The sequence below is a fragment of the Lactuca sativa genome, chromosome 4 (assembly GCF_002870075.4).
Source record: "Lactuca sativa cultivar Salinas chromosome 4, Lsat_Salinas_v11, whole genome shotgun sequence".
NCBI classification, from domain to species: domain Eukaryota; kingdom Viridiplantae; phylum Streptophyta; class Magnoliopsida; order Asterales; family Asteraceae; genus Lactuca; species Lactuca sativa.
In genome coordinates this window covers 202,892,361-202,907,185 of record NC_056626.2, presented here as the reverse complement: position 1 = coordinate 202,907,185, position 14,825 = coordinate 202,892,361, and positions in this window count along the sequence as shown.

The window sequence follows — 14,825 nt, the reverse complement described above, 5'->3', positions numbered from 1 at the left end:
CTTTGACTAGGTCCCTTGTGTTAGATGTTTTAGGGACGTAATGTGAGGATAACGGGAATGGGTAATTGGGTTGATTGTTTGATGTTTAAAAATAATAATTATATTATTGTGGGTTGAAAACCCTATGTACTCACCAGGTTTCCCAACCTGACCCACTCAGTTTATGTATATCACAGGTGTTGATATGAAGTGACATTACACTGAGAGATTTAAAGAGATATAGATCACTAGTGTATATCATTGTAAGTTCTGTTTATGCTTATGTTTCTGTATTAACGATGACATCCCAAACGTTTTAAAATGGAATAAATACGTTTCTTCGAAAATGTTTTAATAACGTATTTACCATGTTTTTTCTGGGAACAAATTCCGCAACATTTTTTTATAAAATGAAGTACTCTGATTTTTATAAAGCATAAACAAACCGGTCTTTTCTGGCCGTGATTTTGGGGATGTCACACCGGTAAACCACACACGCTCCACCGAACTATGACAAACATTGAGTCACCCTTTGCTACCTTTCCTTAGAACCATTTAGTGTGCCGGTAAACCACAGACGCTCCACTAACGTCTTTGCAAGGGCACAAAGTGTAATTTCATGGAATTGCATCAATTCACTTTTTCCTAAGTAACTAAGATTGGGAATTTTATGAAAACATTTAGTTACTTTAATAATTCATTATACTTATAATGGAAGGTTTCGTCTTATCCTACCCGTTCGGCTAACGACCCTCCACTAGTCAAGAGTGCGGTGGGTAAGAGTGGATACCCATTCAATCGCCATTTTATAGGCAATTTCCTTAAAAACCCCTTATAGACCAGCTTCGTGAATGAGGCCTACTAACGGTAAGACTGACTTTTACTCATACATATATATAATGTTAGACTTTTAATGTTATATAGTATAGGGTGTATTTTACACTTTTAAAATATTAGGTGGTCAAATTTAACAATTATACTTTTAATTCAATTAAATTGTAAACCAAACTTTATGGATTTATTAAGCCTCTTTTAATTATACACCTTAATTAATTAATAAAACCATAAGGGTGTGATTTGAACTTTTTCAAAATAATACTAGGGTTTTAGAATTTAACATTCCTAATTAAACTTTTAATTAACTTTTAAATTCCAAAACTTGAGGGCAAGTTTTGAAACATTTCAAAACATTAGGGTTTAGAATTTAAATATACATCAAAATTAAACAATTAATTAAAATTTAAATTCCAAAACTTGAGGGCAAGTTTTGAAACCTTTTTCAAAACATTAGGGTTTCAACTATTTAAATTTCAAAACAACAAAAACTTTTGAGGTCAAATTTAAACTATAAAACCTAAAGGGGAAAATGTGAAACATTTCATAACATAAGGATCAAATAACAAATAATCTAAATTAACATTTAATCACAAAATTATCCATATTTGATTTATTTAATGATTTCTTGCAAAACAATTTCTCAATTTAATCAAAATAATTAATCAATTTTCACATAAGGAAACAAATATTTTATTAATTGATAAATATCTTTAATTAGATCAAGAATATAGTCATATATATATATATCAAAAAAAACGGATTTATATTGATCTAATATGATAAGGCAAGTATCCTCAAGCAAAAACAACAAGAAATCCCGGTTTTCCCTCTCACTGACCAGATGAACTCGTCGAGTTCATCTAGAAAACTCGGCGAGTTCATCTAGAAAACTCGGCGAGTTCAGCCCCCAGAAACACAAAACCGAATTTTTTTCAACATACAAAGCATCAATACAATAGAAACCAATCTAGGCTCTGATACCACTGATGGGTTTTAGTCCTAAGAACATCATATGTGCTCATACAAACCCTAATGCTTGGATCTAGGTTTCTCTATTGTACATGCAAGTTATTCAAGACTATAAACCCTAATTCTAGCATACAAGTAATCATATTAACATAAGAATGGGTTTAAGATATTACCTTGATTGTTATGTAGCAATAACAATCCCAAATCTCCTTGTATTGACTTTAGAAAGCTTAGAGTCACAATTGTCACTCCTCTAATGGTTCACAAACACCATAAGCAAGAGGATGAAGAGGAGAGAGGATGGAGGCTGCCCAAAACGTGTTCTAACCCTAGAATGAAGCTTGTCCACGTTTTTGGTCCTTAAGGGGTCTATTTATAGTGAGGCTATTAGGGTTATCTAACAAGGAAACCCTAATTTGGATGCTTAAGCCCTAAGCAACCCATGGACTCCTTTAATTAGAGCCTTGGACGATTTCCTTATGGGTTTCCCCATAGAATTCGTCCACTCCTTAATTTAAGACAATCTATGGACCAAATTGTAATTATCTTATAATTACAATTCCAGTCCCTTAAGTTTAATTAATCTCTTTTAGTCACAAAACTAATTACCAATTAATTCTTGACTAATATTAATTAAAAAATATGATTCATCCTATCAAGTTGCTTTGGTGAAGGCAACCCAAAAGGACCATGCACCATCAGGTCAAGTACATACCAAAATAGTTATGGACTTAGACACTAATCCAACACCTAGAAGCATGGTGATGCATGTAGACCGAAGCCTCATAGACTCCAAGTGAAGCCTTAATGATTCGGTTGACACCTATCGTTTCTTCCCAATTAGGCTGTTAAATTCACTCAAGTCACGAGCTACCTTACTCTTCTCACAATGAGTTAAGAGTTTTCTGCTTTGTCATTCTTAATTAGTAGAGGTACTTTCGGTTCGTCAACCACCTTATTATTCTCCATCACGTTTCGCTTCACAATCATAACCCTTACGACTCTCACCAATTACCACTGAGGTTTATGGTTACATAACATCTGTTTTGATGATCTTAGTCACGATCACCACGTGTTGAGTGAGACCCAAAATCCAACACCTTGAATGAATTGACAGTGAACATTTATAAGATCAAGCTATTACTTGTACCTTAAGAATTTTTTTTATTTTTTTGTGATCTTTATGATATGGTCTATCACCAAGACGTTTCTTCCCATAAGATCCAGTTTTAGTTTTGTTTTGAGATCTCTAATTATTATCCAATCACAAAATAAATTCTCCAAACCTACTTGTTCAATAGACCACATCAGTCTCACAAGTACGTCATCTCACTTTTGGTCTTATTTTAAGTATCAAAGTTCGGTTGAAGCTAAACCACCCACTAAAGCCTACACTTGAAAAGATTTCTTTCAATGTTTCTTAACAAACATTTGATCATATTTTATGGGAAACCACATAGACACTTCTCCGTCTCTCTTGACATTGAAGGACGAGATTCGTGCCCGGGATCATTCTTTTTATGTCTTTCAAGGCATCACTTTTAACCCATACACATCTTGATTTATTTATTTTTATTTGGCACACTCTTGCACGAAGATCTTTATGATTTTCCAAACTCTTGATTGTGGTACTAATGGCACTTTTCAGATCTGTGCTTTCGGTTCTAACAGATATCGTGGTTTAACATGAATCTTTTTCAGGATTAACATGAACCTTTTTCAGAATTGAAGAGACGGTATTTGGATAAGGAAAATAATTCGTTTTTAGGCGCGTGAATTTGAAACGGTTTCTACACCCACGCCTGATGATGTGTTTCTAGGGAAACCAAGCTGTCAAATCCCGCTCTTACAAGCGACGTTTCAGAAATTGCATCGTCATAGGTGATATTTTCTCTCTCCTGGCAATGGTATAAAAGGAAGTTCTCACGCCTATTGTACCTTCTAACCTTCTTCAACTTCTCTCTCGAATACACCAGACGATATTCAACTCTTCATCTTCTTGAGTGCTTCAACAATGGCGGAATCGTCATCTATTCAAGATCAAACAGCTTCTTTAACCGTGCTCAAGATAAAACCGAATAGAATCTTATCATTCAGTTGGATCCTTTTCTTTATGATTCATACATGCTTCACGTTGTAGAGTGTCTAAAGTATTCTCCATTGGTGATTGCTCTAACACAAGTCGAATCATTTCCAATGTCCCTCCTATCATAGGTCTATTTCACGGCTTCCTACGACAAATGCAAGGAACGGATCTTTTTCGAAATCTTTAATCACAAGACATCGGTATCCAAAGCACACTTATGTTCACTGCTAGGGCTTGATGTTGATGCTTCTGTTATCTCTCCGGATTTCATAACAACCACTTAGTTGTTCTCGATGTTCTAAGACATGGGATACACAGATGTTCTAACTATAGTGAAAAATTTCAAGAAGTAGTGTCTACTACCTCAATGGCATGTTCTGCTAACTCTTCTCTACAAGGGGCTAGCAGAACGGGTTGCAGGGTCAGATGGGGCAAGTAAAGGATTCATGACCATTCTGTATGGTCTCTACCAGGGAATCAATTTGGATTATGGATCACTACTCTGGTCACAACTAGTGCAGAGTCTCAACTCCTCGACCAAACATTCTGAGATTTCTTATGCTCGCTTCTGGACACTAGTCACTCGCAGAGCCATTGATACTTTTCAGGTTCCTGTCATGGCGGATGCTTTGAAGTCTTCCATTGCTATATTTCACACGGTCAAAATTATAATGACTAACCCTACAAAGTTCACTTACATTGGTTCTATTACTGAAACAATGAGTCGATGTGTCACGAGTGAAAGTAGAGTTATGGCAGATTATAGGAAATTTACTCCTTCGGGTCCAAGACAACTCACTCCTGAGATGAAGAGTGCTTTGGAGGCGGCTGACAAACCTACAAAGAGGGGGAAGAAACAAGAGTCTAAGAAAGCTTAAAACGAAGGCCCCTCCTCTCCTAAAAAGTGAACGGCTAATACCGCTGCACCTTCGGCTCCCAAAAAGAAAAAGGTCAAGAAGATGGCAAAACGACCGAAGGCTCCAACGCCTTCTGATTCTTCTGATGAAGAGGAGAAACCAATCAATGATGAAGAGGATGATCAACATGAAGGCTCACCAAGGGGAAACACTCCTCCCCAATCTCCAACTCCTGAAGTATAGATTCTTGTTCCTACTCCTCCTCCTTCTCTAAAACAAACCATTATACCAATCTCCGTTGCTCCCATTCCACCTCCTGGCTCTTCTCAATGCACTACCACTGCTCCATTACCACCACCTATCTTTTCTCAAGCTACAACAACCACAACCACCGGCCCTTCGGTGAGTGTCAATGTATCTGATACAGGGGCACATACCGTTGGTATTGACACCCCTGTCACTACTAAACCTCTCTCACCATCACCTTCGACAGAATCTGAGCCTATTCTGGGAGGTGAAAACTTTGACTTTGACCCCACTTATTACAGTCCTTATCGCATTCCAAGTGAAGATGATGATGTTGCTTCGGTGACCAAGCAACATTTGAAAGATATCAATGATAAGCTTGATAAGTTGCTTACTTCCTCAGCACCTTATTCAGATGTTGTGTTAAAGGCTTTTCTTGATACTGCTCTTCAGCAATATACAGCTCACTTGACAACTCCACAAAGGTTGTGGATTCCTCCACATCTACCTACAAGAAGGCAGCAAGCGAAGTAACTGATCTAGTTCACGATTCAAAGATTTTCTTGGAATCATTTAGAGGCCATGCCGACACCAATGCTACGAAGGTTAATGCTTCGGTTGATTCTCTCACAAAGTCCCTTCAAGAAGAGACAACAAAGTTTGATTCTGTTCGAACTGCGCTCCAAGATGATCACTCTTCTTTTCTTACTTCGGTCGCCTCTCGCCTTGATAAGCTTCAGGCTGATCTAGCCATGGAAAACAGGATAATGGACGAACTTGCTCATCTTGCTCAAGCTTAGAAGGAGATTGCTTCACTAAAGACTGAGCGATCCATTCTTAAAAGCAGTGATGGGGTCGTTCTCTCGATTCTCAATAATCTTGTCAATGTTCATGATCTTGTTCTCACCCTCACCATCCGGAATCATTTGACAGCTAAACTTCTTCCTGCTATTCAGATTTTAAGTCAGATTCAGGGTGTTACGGAGACTGTGGTCACTACGTAACAAGGGGGAGAAGCTTATCAGAATCCTCCCAAAGTCACTATCAAAACCGAACTGAAGGTTAATGCAACTTCGGGTTCTGGTGGATAGGAAGAACCAAAGGGTGTTGTGGAAGATAGTGATGATGAAGAAGAAGAAACTATCGCTCATGCTTTAAAGCGAAAGAAAAGGGAAAAAGAGGCTGATGAAAATTTGAAAATAGCCAGAGAAAGAGAAGATGAAGAGCGAAAGCAGAAAGCAGCTCAAGATGATCTGATTTGCAAGCAGGCTCTCTTTCCCACTTGGACACGGGAAAGATTAATTAAAGAAGCAATTGATTCTCCTAGCACTCACAGGTTGGAACCTGTGACCTCTTTTTAATGCAAAAACACGAGGGATTCTCAGTTTGATATGCCTATCACTTGTAGGGCATTCGTGTTCCACTGTTTTGATTCAACGGTTGAAGTCCCTTCTCCTCACCCACCGGTTGATCGTGATCCGATAGATTTTTATTTTGAATTTTCTCAACCCTAATACTTGACATGGAGTGCTCAGAAAATAACCTCTATCAACATATTGAAGCCGTATGCTGCTAGGAAATTCATCAATGTGAAGTTCAGGGTGACCCAACGTTCTGATAACTCGGTTCATATGATTTCATTAGCTGATCTTCCGAACCTGAACCCACATGATTGGATTCTGATGTTCAATATTATGCTTACTAATCAAGAATAGTATGGACCGATCCCCGATCATATTAATAGAATGTTAGCTTCCTACATCCATGAGGTTGCTAAGATGGATCAAGAGATTGCAAAGGTTTTAAGAAAGAAGCCAATTATGAAGAATATTGGGAAGCTAAGTGATTTAAATAAGATGAAATTAGGCAAGATTGATCTGGTTCATCACATTGTCATGTTCACAAGAAGTGAAGGTGAAAGATTTCTTATCGCTCTTGTTGACAAATACCTGTTCTCCACTTTCTGCTTGCAGCACGTTCTTGACATAACTCACAGGTGTAAACAGAACAGTGATTTGGATAAGAAGAACCTCTCTGACATGCTTCGGTGGTATATATCCTTTCGTCACACTCCTTTGGCCATTATACCGAAGGTGTTCAAGACTATTAAGAAGTCAGTTCTTTCACAACCAAACTAGTCTCTCGCCTCTATTGACTCAAAGGGGGGAGATTGTTGGGTTTAGTGTGTTGCGTCATATGGGCTTAAAGTTATATTTTGATTTCCCGATTAGGGCCTTTCCAACCGTGGTTTAAGCTTAGGGTTAGACTATATATTATGCATGCATGTATAGCTTTAATAATTGTCGTTCTCATTATTAGCTTTTGCATTCTAACCCTAAACACACCTCTACAGTCGAAGTTCTTCATCGAGATCTTCTGATGTGTGTGATGTTAATCATTCGACATCATTTGATCCATTCTTGTGCTCTTTGATTACTTCATTCCTGTTTATATGTTTTGAATCTGTCGATCTAATAGCGAAATAGTCTCATCAAGTGGCCTTTCTTCTTTCTCCATCTTTGACACTTTAGCATGCCTTTTTGCTGCAGAGTAAGAGGTGCCACCACAAGTGTCAGATCCTCCAGAGATTACATTGATTACCTTAGCATCCGCAAGAGCGGATCTTGGTTTTTGTAGGGTCTTATGAGGATCCTAATCCTTTTCTTTGAATCTTTCTTTTCTTCAGCCGAGGATATCCTTTAGGTATCGCTTGCTAAGTAAGTAACTAATCTCCTTTCATAAGTCTATGCAATCTTCGGTAATGTGACCAAACTCCTCGTCGTATGCACACCATTTGGACTCGTCTCCTTTAGATATACTATTGAACCTTGATAAACAAAAAATTTGATATTTACTATTAAAAGCTTTCTAAATTATGTTAAAGTGAAACGTATTCATTCAGTAAACTATTGAATAATAATATAATTATCCTTCTAATTATATTAGTTACATACCCGATGACGAAACCCAATAAAAAATATAGGATTTTACAAACCAAGAACATACATTTTCAAATAATTGTAACAAATAAATTTAAATAAATTCATACTCAACCATAATTGTTTTCTTGAAATATAAAAAAATTATTAAAAGTACGTAAATATAAACCGAAAAAAACTGAGATAATCATCCAAATACCTTTTAGTGATGTAAAAGTTTAGCTATAATATCCATCTTTAGTTATTCCCAACATATTTCCTCATTCAAACTCTATTGAAAAACCAAGAATGAAATAATATTTTATATAGGCAAAATATCTCAATTAATCATGTAGTTAATTAGCATAAGATGAAAAAAGTAAAATTTTTAAATGAGTATGGTTCAAGATAGATGATTCTTGTTGAACCATAGTAATTTGGATGGCCTACTTTATACGAGATATATAGATATATAAACAAATTATCATTACTAAACATTAGTATCATGTATTATATAAAAATCATTACATAAAACACCAAACAAATCTTCAAACCTGAGATCAAAATCTACATGTCAAAAAAGAGAAAAGATGACTTTAGAGCCAATATATTGAGGAGAGACATAACTTATTTCATTCTTCATCAGTATACCTGTAACGCCTGTGTTTCCGGGCTTCCCATTTTTAGCAATGTAATAGTCTAGGTTAACTTTTGTAACCCGTTTTGAAATAATAAGAATATATTATTGGAGTATTATGTGTTTTGTGCTTAATTGCTTAATTATGTGGTCTGATTTATTAAGAATAAAAATAAGCGTCAAAAATTAAGTGTAAAATAAACTTAATATCTTTGGTTAATGTTGTAGTAGTCGAAACGAGGTTTCCGAATATATATAGAACGCCCAAATCTGACTTCGTATGAGGAAGTTATGATTTATCGAAGTTCCGGCTTAGCGGTATACAGCCTGAAACACTCGAATTGAGATCGAGCGGTTGTTAGCCGAAGCAATCTAAATGAGAATCGAATATCTCATTGTTGGTATCGAAGCGATAAAAAGTTAGGCGAGAACGGACGTCAAACGAAGAAGTTATGAATTTATAACGAAAGTTTCTGTCGCGGCCTATTAAAAATAATTAATAAAAATAAAGTCAAAATTAGCAGACGGAGTCTAAACGAAAGTCGTAGAGCGTGGTCTCACCTTTCCGTGGATATAAAGAACGTCGAAAACGGAGTTCGTATGAAAAAGTTATGAATTTCCGAAGTTTATTAATCATTTAGTAATTAAATTTAATTATAAATCAAAGGTATTATCCGAAGCTGTGTCACCGGTGTAATCCGGAGTACGCCCCGCGTACGAGGTTACGCTATCGAGTAACTCCGATAGTGTCGACACTTCGGATGACGCATGCAATGACGATTTAGGACGCGTACGCGCTGCGTACGCCTGTACGCCCCGCGTACTACGAGGTTCCAGCCTCTATATAAAGGATCCGAAGACAGCCTTCTTTGTTGTTCAATTTCTTCTCTTCTCTCTAGTCTTTTGCATCATTTTTCGTGCCAAAGCTACCCCGAATCCCCGGTATCATACTCTAGCCCCGAGGCATGTCCCGAGACCCCGAAGATCCCGAGAAGCGCGGTTCCCGAGTCGAAGCTCTGCCCGCGAGAAGTTCGATTTTCGAGGGGATCTTCCAGATCTGCTGAGGAATACTACTTCTATAAGCCGTAGCGCTGTCCGATCATCTTCTGATCAGGTGAGTGTGTAGTTATTTCTTCCAAATACAATAATACGAAGTATTATATATATAAATACGTGTTATGTGTATATATTTGGTTGTGTTATGTGTGAATGTGTATTCGCTCTCTTCTATCTTATAGATCTGCTTATTTCTTTATGAAATACGTGCTATGTGGTATGCCTCATCTGTTATATGGAATATATATATATTGAATGAAAACGATATACAGGTTTAAACTACGTATGAAAATATATATTCTTATCTACTAATATGTTGGGTATAACATGGGTAGATAGTTGGTGTGTAATAAACAAATGAGAGGCCTCAATGTTGTTGTTCTTGTTGATCTAGTTATTCAGCGGAGTATGGATAACGACCATGGACTCTTTCTAGACAGTCCAGTGGAACGCTAGCAGGTTCATAACCTGTAGGTGTTGTGAACGATGTGTTCACCGGTGTACTCTATCCCCCTCATGGTTGCCTTTAGGATATCTATTGTTGAGGAAACCCCTTCGCAGTGATGTCCGTCCCGATGAAAATCCTAGATTAGGTCCCTTGAGATAGTTGTTTTAGGGACGTAAAGTGAGGATAACGGGAATGGGTAATCGGGATAGTGATTGGTTGGTGAAATTAAATATAACTTATTTATTGTGGGTTGAAAACCCTATATGCTCACCAGGCTCCCAAGCCTGACCCACTCAGTTTTATTTGTATTACAGGAAGTGGCACAAGGGCGTAAGATGGATGGATCATCTTGTTGTTTTTTTTACAAGTCTGTATATGTATATATTTGTTGAATGACTTGTAATGTTTATCGTTTATGCTTTATGGTCTGTATCGGAACATGACATCCCGAGTTTTGATTATATAACGAAATGCATCTCTTGATGAAATGCTTTGATAAATATTGTTTTATCATGTTTTGTTTTTGGGAACAAATTCCGCAACTCTTTCAAATCAAAAGGATTTACTCTGAAATTATTTAAAAGCATAAATGAAAATCGGTCTATTCTGGCCGAGATTTTGGGGATGTCACAGTTGGTATCAGAGCATTAGTTTAAGCGAACTAGGAATTTGTAGGATTTCTAGACTTAAACTTAGAATGCTAAGTGAAGTTTTGAGATGTGTGTCTGTTGTGATTTAGACACGAGCACTAGCTTATTTTTAGGAAAGTTTCCTAAAATGCTTTTATGTGCTAAATGTTATATGTTGCCATATATGATATTATTGTTCGGATCTACGGTCTGTTGCCGACCGGATCTGGAAACCTTATGTGTGTAGGATTCGAAGCGTATGTCTACGTTATTAGAACTAGCATGTAAACGTTTCGGAGTGATAAGGATGATTTGAATATCTATCGTGAATGAAGATCTAATTTCACCTTATTCGGTGTGTCGATCAAAATGGTGAGAACGAGGAGTGGCGTTGGAAACGCGGATGAAAACAGGAATCAACCGCCAGTGATTGAGCAGATACCTGTTGTAGCAGCAGCACCAGAACCAATAACAATGGTTGCGGTGCAAGCCATGATTCGGGCTATGCTAGCCGAACAAAGGGAGGAGATGCGACAAATGTTGCATAATAATAGGGATGAACCTGTCATACCTATTGAGGAACCTGAATTGATTCCCGAGCAATCGGAGGAAAGGAACAATAGTCGCATGGTGAATCAAGTTGGGACTCAAGAGGAACGAAGGAACGATCCAGAAAGGAGAAACAACAAGGATGGGCGTTTGTACAAGAATTTCTTGGGCGCCAAACCGCCAAGTCTTTCTGGGAGCCCAAAGCCTGTTGAGATAATGGATTGGATCTCCGAAATGGAGATGGTATTTGAAAGTTGCGACTGTAGCAACAAACAGAAGACCGTCTTTGCGGTTAGACAACTGAAGACTGGGGTCTTGAGTTGGTGGAAGTTGTTGGCAGATACTATGCCACGAGGAGAAGCCCTGAAAATGTCATGGGAGGAGTTCTTGGAACAGCTGAGGGTGCAGTATTGTTCAGAGATAGATCTGATTGATCTGAACAATGAGTTCCAAAACTTGAAGAAAGGGAAGATGAGCATAGATGACTATGCTACTGCATTTACTGAGAAGATGAAGTTGTTTCCGTACCTAGTGCCGACGGAACTCTCCAAGATTGAGAGGTTTGCTAACGGACTGCCTGCTGACTTTGGTCCGACAGTCAAGATGGCAACCACTCTGAAAACGGCTGTTCGTGCAGCTAAGAATGTGGAGGCCCAGCAGAAGGAAAAGGGTCTGGAAAGGATAGATGTTGGATAAAAGAGGAAGTTCGATGGAACTTCAGGGTCCAACAAGAAAAACAAGTTCTCGAAGTCTGGTTCGAGGGGAGGTGGAGGTGAAGCGAAATGGTGCGACAAATGTAAGAAGAAGCATCATGGAAGATGTGAGGTGGCGAACACATGCTACAAGTGTGGAAAGCCAGGGCACTATGCCAATGAGTGTAACCTCACGAAGAAAGTTTGCTATGGTTGTGGTGAGGAGGGTCATATGTCGAGGGACTGCCCGAAGAAGAAGGAGGCAGCTAGACCCAACATTCCGCCAAAGCCAAAGGCGAGAGCATTCCAGATGACACTGGAAGCTGCTAAAGATGAAGCTGATGTCGCTTCAGGTACCTTTCTCGTTAACGAATTGCCTGCCCAAATTTTATTTGATTCTGGAGCCAATTACTCCTTTATATCGCATGAATTTGGTAGAAAACTAGCTTTGCCTGTTGTTAGACTAGATAATGCCTTATTAGTCGAAGTTGCTAGTGGCAAGTTTGTACCTGTTAGCTATCGCATGAAAAACATCTTAATTGATCTGAATGGGAATAAGTTCCACGAGGAATTATTGCCTATCGAACTTAATGGTTTCGACATCGTATTGGGAATGGATTGGCTTAGCGCCAACGACGCCGAAATTTTATGCAAGAAGAAAATAGTCAAAGTAAACCCGCCTGGGAAAGATTCGTTTATGGTGTATGGAGATAAATGCAGAGTGAATTCTGGAATCATTTCATTGATGAAAGCCAGAAAATGTTTGACCAAGGGGTGTACATCGTATTTAGCATTCATGATTGATGCTAAGAAGGAAAAGAAGGTGATGCAGAATATTCCAGTTGTGTGTGATTATCCGGAAGTATTTCCCGAAGATCTTCCTGGATTACCGCCTGATCGACAAGTGGAATTCCGTATTGACTTATTGCCAGGAACGATGCCAATTGCAAAAGCACCTTATCGATTAGCACCGACGGAGATGAAGGAGCTAATGATGCAACTTCATGAGTTATTGGACAACGGTTTCATTAGACCTAGTTCATCGCCCTGGGGAGCTCCGGTGTTATTTGTAAAGAAGAAAGATGGAAGTATGAGAATGTGCATCGATTACAGAGAGTTGAACAAGGCAACAATAAAGAATAGATATCCGTTGCCAAGGATTGATGACCTGTTTGATCAATTGCAAGGTTCGAGCTATTTCTCGAAGATCGATCTTAGGTCAGGATATCATCAGCTGAAAGTAAGAGAGCAAGATATCGAGAAGACTGCATTCAGAACAAGATATGGACACTACGAGTTCTTGGTTATGTCGTTTGGACTAACCAATGCTCCAGCAGCATTCATGGATTTGATGAATAGGGTTTGTAACCCGTTCCTTGATAAATCCGTGATAGTGTTCATAGACGACATTCTGATTTACTCGAAAAGCCAGGAGGAGCATGGCAGACACTTGCGAGAAGTGTTGGAAGTCTTGAAGAAGGAGAAGCTGTATGCTAAGTTCTCCAAATGTGATTTTTGGATTCGTGAAGTCCAATTCTTGGGTTACGTGGTCAACCAAGAAGGGATAATGGTTGATCCAGCGAAGATCGAAGCTTTGACGAAGTGGGAACAACCGAAAAGTCCCACGGAGATTCGAAGCTTTTTAGGATTAGCCGGATATTACCGAAGGTTTATCCAAGGCTTTTCTTCGATCGCTAGTCCATTGTCAGCTTTGACCCACAAAGGAGCTACTTATGCTTGGGGTGAGAAGCATCAGGAAGCATTTGAGAAGCTAAAGAAGAAGCTATGCGAGGCACCGATACTTTCTCTACCCGATGGAGTTGAAGACTTCGCTGTCTATAGCGATGCGTCTGGTGTTGGTTTGGGTTGTGTTTTGACCCAAAGAGAAAAGGTGATAGCATATGCGTCTCGGCAGCTGAAAGAGCATGAAAAGAATTACCCGACTCATGATTTGGAGTTGGCAGCGGTAGTTTTCGCTCTGAAAATATGGAGGCATTACCTCTATGGCACGAAGTGCAAACTTTTCACTGATCATAAGAGTCTCCAATATCTCTTTAATCAGAAGGAATTGAATATGAGGCAACGACGCTGGCTAGAATTACTTAAAGACTATGACTGCGAGATACTTTACCACCCCGGTAAAGCAAATGTTGTTGCTGATGCTCTCAGTCGGAAAGTCAATCTTGAAAGGAAAAGGCCAAGAGCGTTGAGAATTGAAGTTGTCTCGACTATTTTGGAAAGTATAAAGAAAGCACAAAGCGAAGCTTCTGAGAAGAATGATCGAAAGGAAGAACGTTTGGGCAAAACGTTGGTGTTCGGTGTAAACAGTCATGGACTGAAGGTATTCCAAGATCGGATTTGGATACCTAAGACAGGAGGAGTCAGAGATCTTCTGATGGAAGAAGCTCACAAGACCATGTACTCGATTCATCCGGGTAGCACTAAAATGTATAGGGACCTGAAACCCTACTACTGGTGGCCGACGATGAAGCTTGATGTTGCAAAGTATGTGGCCAAGTGTGTGACTTGTGCGAGAGTCAAGACACAACATCAGAAACCGTACGAGAGTTTAGAACCATTGCATGTGCCTATGGGCAAGTGGGAAGACATTGCTATGGATTTTGTCACTAAACTGCCCAGAACAAAGAATGGTCACGACATGATTTGGGTGGTCGTTGATCGATTCACTAAGAGTGCGCATTTCATAGCGGCCAGGGAGAAATGGTCTATGGAGAAGCTTGCAAATTCTTACGTGAAGGAAATTGTGAGGCTTCACGGTGTTCCATTGACGATTGTGTAGGATCGTGATAGCCGTTTCACATCGAGGTTTTGGAAAAGTCTACAAGACGAATTGGGTACCAAGTTGTGTTTAAGTACAGCTTACCATCCGCAGACTGATGGTCAGAGCGAACGAACGATACA